This window comes from Cyclospora cayetanensis, unplaced genomic scaffold (assembly GCF_002999335.1).
Source record: "Cyclospora cayetanensis isolate NF1_C8 unplaced genomic scaffold, CcayRef3 CcayRef3_contig_23, whole genome shotgun sequence".
NCBI classification, from domain to species: domain Eukaryota; phylum Apicomplexa; class Conoidasida; order Eucoccidiorida; family Eimeriidae; genus Cyclospora; species Cyclospora cayetanensis.
The window spans coordinates 172,671-181,532 of NW_020312181.1; positions in this window are offsets into that span (position 1 = coordinate 172,671).

Here is an 8,862-nt window from a genome sequence, read left to right on the forward strand (position 1 = left end):
GGATTTGAGACTTGCTACGCTTGCTTGCAGTACACGGCACAGGTTGCCTCTGCGCTAGCACACCTCCACGCAAATAACATCATACATCGCGGTATCTATCTCGAAGCCCTCACTCCCTAGGCCCTGTGTTCGTAGTGCAATCATTCATAGAGCGGGGCAGAGGGGAAGCGGCGGCAGCAGCGGCGGTATGACTCCGGGTTTGGCTCTTAGCTTGCATGCGTGGTGATGCGTCTTTCCAGATGTGAAGCCAGAGAACATCCTGGTGCACAAGCAGCGCTTATCAGGTGAGTCAGGGTGGCGCCTTATATAAAATCCTGAACCCCCTTCTTTCGCCGAAAGAGGCTGCCAGAATTATCTGGTAGAAGTGTGTCTGCTGCGAATGATTTCTTTTCGGTGGCTGCGCCATCAGGAGAACTGGATGCCGTCCTCGGCGACTTTGGATTTTGCTCTTCTGTGGGTGGGAGGGAGAAGCGACAGACCTTCTGCGGAACTGTATCCTGTACGCTGCGGGTGGTGTAATGTGGGATCTAGGGCTCCAGTCTGCACCTTCCCCAGCACTTACGTGCGTATTCTCCTGTCATAATGCCTCACAAGAGGGTAGCGAGTGCTGCCTGTGCGTAATATGACTTCGCTGCCCCCCCTTGTCCCTGCATCTGTGTGGACTCTAGATCTCGCGCCGGAGATGTTTAGGGAATGCCACGAGAGAAGCGCAGATGTATACAGCTTGGGTTTGTGTCTTTGGGAAGGCCTTAAGGGTTCTCACCCGATCAATGCCCCGCAGTCCCAACTACAGCCGCAAGAGAATCGGCAGCAGCCGCCTCTGAAGTTCGTCTTTGAGGCCTACTTCTCGTCCGATGCCAGGGACCTTATTACCAAGGTGAGTATTCCTGCTGAGTTTTTCTTGAGTGCCTCTGCACTTGCGGTGACTTGCCACGCATGGGCCGCTGCCACGCGCTTATTCTGCGGCACCCAGTCCATAGTGCATCCAGCGCGAGGTGCCCCTGAATAATGTGGTTCCTTTTTGGATCTTTTCCGGCAAAAACTGGTGACCTAAGGAGTATGACCTATCTGATTTCTTCGTTGCTTCCTCCTCCTGCTGCTTGCAGATGTGTACTGAGGACCCCGATGAACGAATAACGGCAAGTGAAGTGCTGCGGCACCCCTGGATCCTGCGACACGTTGGGGCCTTATGCACCTAAAAAACAAATCCTGCTACTCTAAGCCTGGCAGGTGAAGCAGGGCACATGCCGATTTTTGTGGGATTGGCTCTTGCCCTTTTGTACATACCTGGGGCAAATGGAGAGGCTACCGTAGGCTCTAATACCTTATGGATAGCAATAAGAATGCACACAAATGTAGACGCAATATACCAGGTGCTTCTTAATACCGTGGTCTCATGCCTCTTTGCCACATGGCTGTAGCCCATAACACGTATGTATCTCAGTTTGTCACTTGCGACCTGCGGGTGCCTCTAGTGTGGCGCAATTTTCAGCTGATCAATGATTTATTAGACTTGCACACTAATACGCAGAGGGGCGCGCAGGCTAGACTGCATGCTGGGTGTGTTTGGCAAAGAGGTTTGCGATAGAATAGCCGAGGCAAGGAAACGCACAGCGTCCGAATGATCTGCATCTATCAAGATTGTCAGTCTCGGTCACATCCTTTGGTAGGCTTCAGACAGTCATAGGTACTGTAACAGGAGAATTGGGGCAGGCGGAGTTGCAGTGCTTTTAAAGCATGAATTGTTACTGCAAGGGCTTCTCAAGGGGGACTCTGCCCTCGGTTCTCCCATGAATAATCCCTCTGGCCTATCGCAGTTCTCCTTGCACATTTGTTTCTTACCCTCGCCTGCGGACTGCACGGTAGCCTTGATGCTGTTTGAAGGGCATCGAAAGAAGTACATTTTTCCTCGTCCCATGGACTGAGAAAGTAGCTGAGGAAAGGCCTGGAAACTACATCGTATATCGAGAATACTGGGCAGTCAGCAAATAGATTCCCCGAATCGGAACTAAAAATTGTTTGGTCAGGCAAGCAGCTGCCAGTGGCGAGAGGAGATTCGTTCTTTAGCGTTCGACCTAAGGATGCCACATGGTGCTACTTGATTGAATAACCTAAAGTCAACAACTGTATTGCCGAAGAACCCCGTCATTTCTCTGCTCGCGCCCCTCAGTGTTCCCGCTATGAGGAGAGAGAGAGGCATATAAAGTGTACGTAGCTGCACCTCCTAAGCACTCCGAGCACTCCCAGGTATCTGCACAGAGCATTTAACGTGTACACAACATATTGTTCCTTCGTAAACCAAGCAAAGAGTACTCCACAACAAACACTACACGAGCAGGGAAACATCCCAGTCAGGATCGTTCCTAGTTTTTAGTTAGATATAGCTAGTTAAGGAATAGTGCCAAAGTGTAACGTAATACCGCTGCAGTTGGGCGTTTTAAGCTTTGTGAGCCTGGAGCATTCTTCTTGGTGGATTGGCAGGCGTTACGAGGTGCACCAACAGGTAGCCAGACAAAGAAGCTTGCTGTTTGGGGGTTACGGCCATGTGCAATCGTCTCACAAATCCGCGGTCTCTCCTACTATAATTAGTTTTCCCCAAAGTTAAATATGCAGTAGAGCCATCATTTTGAGCTGCCCAAAAAACTTTCAAAATCCTCATCATTCATGAACTTAGCTGCACAGGCAAGTAACTCGGGTGGAGGTGAAGGATCCACATGGCGCCGTAGAAGTGCTCGAGTTTCCTTTAAAACACCTAGAATACGCAAGACAGAATTCCGAGTGAAATGAGTTCAGTGACCGTAGGCTCACTGTCTGACGGAAGAGCAGTTGCGGGCTTCTTTGCCTACGGGATTATTTTGCGGTCACGTTTGGTAAACAAAGGTAGGCGTCATGCACAATATTCCTTGCCCTCCTTGGTAAGTGTCCTTCCACAGCGCACGCTGTGCCAAAATGGCCACCTTGCCTCATGAATAAGTTTTGAAAAGTTGCCGGTTAATATTTTTAAGGCGTTCTCTACAGCTAGGTATATGCTTAGGCAGCCTCAGGCATGTTGTCCTACTTACTTGCTGGTGCCTCTTTTACGGATTGGAAGCTGGCAGTTTTGCATGCACCGGCTAAGTTTGCAAGCAGGCCTTGCTCTGTGAGGTTCGAAGACATTGGCGGACTAGACTCGGTTACCCCCGTTCACACATTGTGCATACCTTCTGTTTTCTCATTGCATGAGGCCCACATATTGCACCTCTCTGATGATTTCGAGTCATCGCGCCATCGTGGTTGTCTGACTCGCACTTAGGCAGTATGTCTATCTATCTTCCATCCGCTTTCACGTTAGCGGCTTATGCACATATGCAAGTTCCCAATATGCACTGGTTTGGGGTTCCTTTGTGAGTGGGGAGTGGCAACAGAGCGGAGCCCATTTGCTGTAGTGCATGCAGGTGGTCTCGACATACGGTTCACAACGGAGGGCGGGGGTTTAGAAACGGGAGAAAAGAGGCGGTGGAGGAAGAGGTAGCGGGACAACCTAGACTGTAAGACTTTCTAGCATACTATTTCTATCTAGCTAAGCGCTAGTTAGCAATTGACTAGTTGGCTGTCCATCATTTATCGTATTTGTTGCAGCGTACTGTTAGCTCGACACAACAAGATGCATGGTTGTAAGCAAGTGCGCTAGATGCGCTATGCAACCAGCTTTGAATGCTTGGACTGCTAAGATAATACATCTATACGCACTCTAGCTCTCACTCGTTCCTCATATCACAAACCTTAAGAAGCGCGTGAAGTGAAAAAAAGAACTTCCGCTTGAAAAAAGCACTCAGTGACTTTCCATCAAGTTTGTATCCAGTCAAATGACAGTGTTTCCTTAAGTAGATCATTTGTGGAGCATTACACAGAGCCGACCTCCGCATTTCTCGGTTTCTCGCATGCCTCGAGCTTTGATCATACATTCGTGTGTATTTGCTAGCTGATCTCTACAACTCTACGCTAACACGGGTGTACTACGAGTGGCTCCTGCTTGTGCGATGCCAGGTCCATTCACGGATCGAAGAGTGCCTCTTGACTGAAGATCAGTAATGCAGAAGAGCACCAGGCAGGCAAATGCGCTGTTGCATTATAAAGCAACTAAGCGAGAGGAAAAAAAACAAGCCGAGCAGTTGGATTTATATTAGCAAGCAGGCGTAGCTTCTGCGAAATAATGCGGTCGCTGCGCTCCGGTTGGCCATCTGCCTCAGACTTGTCCGCAGTGGACATATTAGGGTGGATGTGCGGGCGGGTCGTAGGGGGGCAAGCTAGAAAACACCAACAAACTTCCAATTTCTAGCCGTCATGATCACCCGAGGAATCCGCGAAGCTTCAAGCATTAGCTGAAAATAATTGAGCGACATCATGAGTCCCGCTTAATCTGGACAGCAAGGAATGAAATTGGCATGTCTGCTGACAGTGTCGATAACGACGTAGACGCTACGCTGTTCCTTTAGCTCCGGCAGTCCAGCAATAATGTTCACAGCCGGCCAGGCAAAATGCTTTCGAAAAGCGGAAGGCTTTGCAAATGCTGAGGCCAGCCGAATCGCGCAGTTTTAACTGCTAAAAACTGGGCAGGACACTGCATTCTCCTCTGCCACCGGACGTAGTCTAGGCCACCAGAGTAACAGTTAGAATTTCTCGGTTGTGAAATGAATCGTATGATGCCCGGCAAGTACATCATCACGTGCTTTACCCAGCACAGCACTGCGCAGCGAAGTGAGAATGCACAAGGGACGGAAGATTGAAGCCTGCGATTCTCAAAGCCCAGCGGGTCATCCTCAAGGTGGTTAGTGCTTCGTAATATTGCATTCTGATTTTGGAAAACTAGCGGATGACTGAGTGCAAGTACTTAACGAAAGATTCAATAAATCTTCCGGAACCTCGTGAATCGTCTCAGTTGCTTTTGCGCTCCACACTGGCTGAGACGTTACAAGAGCGCTTCTGCGATAACGCTGGTGATGCGACGTTTGTACTTCGCTGTAAGTTCGCAATGCAGGAGGCACGCTAGCCGTCCAACAACCGTAGAATTATCAAAGTCCTTTGTTAGCTACACTGAAGACTAGTGGTTGAGCTGGACAGTAGCATGAAGCACATGTAACATAACCTACCGTTTTTCACCCCCTACTACGATTCACTGTGTTTTGTGCCGCAGTGCATCTCGCTGCGTGATTTTGGTTAAGCTGGGAGAATCACAAGCAACTGCTTGATGTAGTGCCAAACCAGTAGCGATGTAAGAGAGAGTATGACCCACCGCTACTTCACTAGCATCGATTGTTAGGAAGAAATGGCGCTCGTTCGCGGGTATTGGAAGTAACGGAAGAGTCATGAGGTTGGCAGGAAGCGTCCATGCTACGGCTACAGCCTTCTCCGTCTAGATCAGGCTGCGTTTTCGTGAGTGGATCAGTCGAAAGGGCAGCCATCCGACAACATCCAAGAACAAGATTTCGCTAACAAGATGCACCTGTTTAGAACTTTGCAAAGTCCATACGGGTGCTACAAGGCATAGGCCACGCCTTAATTGCTTCGGTTTTTGCCGGAGCTGCCCTAATTTATGAATTCAGAACACAGAATCTGAGAGAGGCAATGTCTCTCGTGAGAGATGAACAATTGAGCGCCTTCGCTACTCCTTGTACTCCAGCAGCTGCAGCAGATGCCTAGGTGCTGCAGGGGCTCTTGAAAGACTTCACTGTTGGCTACGGCGGCATTCATGCACACAGCCGTCCAACTATCGGCGAAACGCTTATTTAATCCTGATGACTTGCCGTTGCAGCTCGGATCGGGCGTCAACAACTCCAAACTGCATTCAGGTAGACTCTAGTTTGCGAGTGCAGGTGTGAAACGCTGGTCGGTGCCCATTGTCAGGGTGAATAGGAATATGTAAAGGGAGCTGATAAAGTCAGATGTCGAGTGGACACTTAAATCGTGTAGCTTGGCAAGTGATTCACCATGGTGAGGCAGCAGGAGCTTCTGATTCACAGTAATCCTGTTGAGGGGCTTAAATCAAATGTACACTTGCCACAGCCTTTGTACTTTTATGGCATCAACACCGGGTTTCGGCACAAAGCGCTGGCCTAATCCTGCAGTTGCCATTTTTTTAAATACATCATTAGCCTCCACTCAATCTCCTATTCATGATGTGAGCTTTCGATGCCGCGTAACACGGCCTGGTGCTGACCCGGAATTTAGCTCAATTCGGTGCGCTGGACGATCAACGTGTGGCCAGCCTGCTGGCAGCTCGTCATTATTTTGCACGTCTGTGACCTCCTTGAATCCGCCCATTCCTGCCTGGAACTGCGCTAGCAAGTGACCAGGCAAATTGCCCCCTGCCTTGTTTCCTCGGATAACAGATCCACCTCACATTCATGTCAAGGAACACAGCATTTCTTGTCCAGTAATGATAACGTAGTTCTATTTCTTACAACAGAAGAGGATGCGCTGTTGGGGAGCTGTCTGGTGGTGCTGAGGCGCGGGGTTTCCTCTTACTTTCGTTTATGGTTCGCCTTGGACTGCATGCTGGAGTTGGCTGACACGGCACCGAGTTCTCTGGGCAAAAAACCCGATTCGGCCCTTCCTAATCAGCCAGATATGCAATGCCAGTACTCAATTGCTACTAGAACGCCAACTAGTCCCTCATTTGTGGAAGCGTCACCGGTACGTTGTCTTATTGCTGAGTCGCTGCCCATCTTCCGACCACCTGATTTTCCACTTTCGAGAGGCTTGATATAGACCACTGCTAAAGGAGCCACTCGTCTACCCTGTGGCTTTTTGAGTTCAAGGCTTCACATTCCTTGATATATCAATGTATCAACAGAATTCCCTGCGTCAGCAAGCCTGGGTTGGAGCCTAGCTCCGCAGCGACAGATGGGTCAGAGCCTGTATGAATGCTTAAATAGAATTCCATGCGGGCAGATGGCTTCTTCTTCTTAAACATCTTCTTGAACACACCTGCAATACAACTGCGTCCTCCCTGAAAGATGCCTCAGGAAAAACTTATTTCGTACATCTGAGCCACCGTACTAGATGTTCGCATTTGTGTCCATCCCTACACCCGTGGTAGTTTTCTGGTCAGCGTAACTTCATTGACTTATTCATCATCACTTTGCTGGCTGGCAATGTATGCCCTTTTTTAGCTGTGGAGTTACTGCGTTTATCTCAGCTTGCAGGCCGGCCTCTCCCGCCTCAGCAGGAAATGTGTCCCGGTCAGCTTCCTACTCTAAAGGACGCTTTGCTTATACCGTTGCCCCACAAAGTGAGTGTAGTGAATTATCACAGACCTTCATTCTACTGAAATTTTAATATCTTCTTGTATTCAGAGCTAGTGGAACATTTGCATTGAACCGTGATGTGACACCGTCCGTAGCGCTCCACTTGAGGCTTCCGTACGGAGACCTTAGTATGACACACTAGAAGTTTTTCTAGAAGGGTAGTGGGTGCTTATAAGAAAAAAACTTTCTTTCTCCTGCCGACGCACCGCAGATTTTCCGACATTAGAGGTAAGGGCCAGCTATCGTGCGCGTAGCTGCTACTTCAAAGTACTACGAGCATTCACAGCTACTAACCCATAGAATCTAGAGCACAAGCACACACCACTGCGATTTCTTGTATCGAGCAAACAGTACTTTGCAATAAACACTATGTCCGAACAAACAAGCCAACTATTTTATGCTTTACGAATGCTCAGATCAATGGCGAATTCAAAAAAAGTGCGTATGTGTAGTTGCCGCCATGCATTCTACTATTTTACCGCCCTAGCAAAGCCCTCCTGCATTATTCTCGGTTGAGATAGGTAGCCTACGCACTTTTATTCGTAAGTGGGAGATCTGTTGCACCAACTACCTCGAAGAGACTGTTGCAACCCAGTGGCCTCATAGCCAGCGCTACGGTGGCCATCAGTGGCAGTCACCCTTCTACTTTAAGGGTAACTTGCTGGTGATACAGCAGTTTGAAAGACTCTCCTATATTCAGGACCCAAAGTCAGCACGTAGAGCAACAATAGAGAGCGAAAAATCCACAAGGCTTCGATGAACCATGGAAACGATTCATGGGGCAACTCCCTCAAAGTGCAACGTTAACACTTGTGTCACGAACATGTTCACCTAATCAAATCTTGAAAGCCACCATATGACACCAGTTACACGGCTCTATGGATCTATTTTTTGCAAGAAGGAAGCTTTTGAAGGCCACTGGAGAGCGGGTTTTACGTCAGATCGTTGGTTGAAAATAGTGTCCCCCAAAATACGTTGACCTCAACGGTGCAAAATCAAAACCATATGCCAACAAAGCATACGTTGGTGCCTCTGGAAACCGAAGTATTAAAGCAAAGGGAAGAACGTCCCTCCAGGGCACTGATCCCTGATCTCTCTGCCCTGGCGGGGGCTTCGCTCCTTGAATCCGCCCGGCGCCGTTACTAGGGACTTTGGTTGAATTCTTCTTTCTCCTTTCCTGATTTATAGTGTTAATAGCTTGAGTTTAACCCATTGTTGTCTTGAGGGGGGTCGCTTGCTTCCTATGGATCCGCACTCTTGCGAACCCTAGTTACTTTCCTAGTCCCTCTTCTACAAGACCGATGAGTCGTACCCGTTCTTCTTGTCAGTTTTAAGTGGTTTTCTATAATGTGAACTATTGATACTCTCTTCAAGGGCTCGTTGGCGTCCACGGGGACGCCTGCTCGCTGTGCGTCACTGTGCCTTCCGAGTGACAGGCGATCTGCACGACTGTTCTCCGCACCACATAGGGCTTCTGAGTTGGAATTTCTTAGCATATCGATTGGATTGTGTTGGCTCTTCATCTGAGCGAATTCATTGGCCTCCATCCTCCGTGAGGACGGGCACCCCCAGAGCG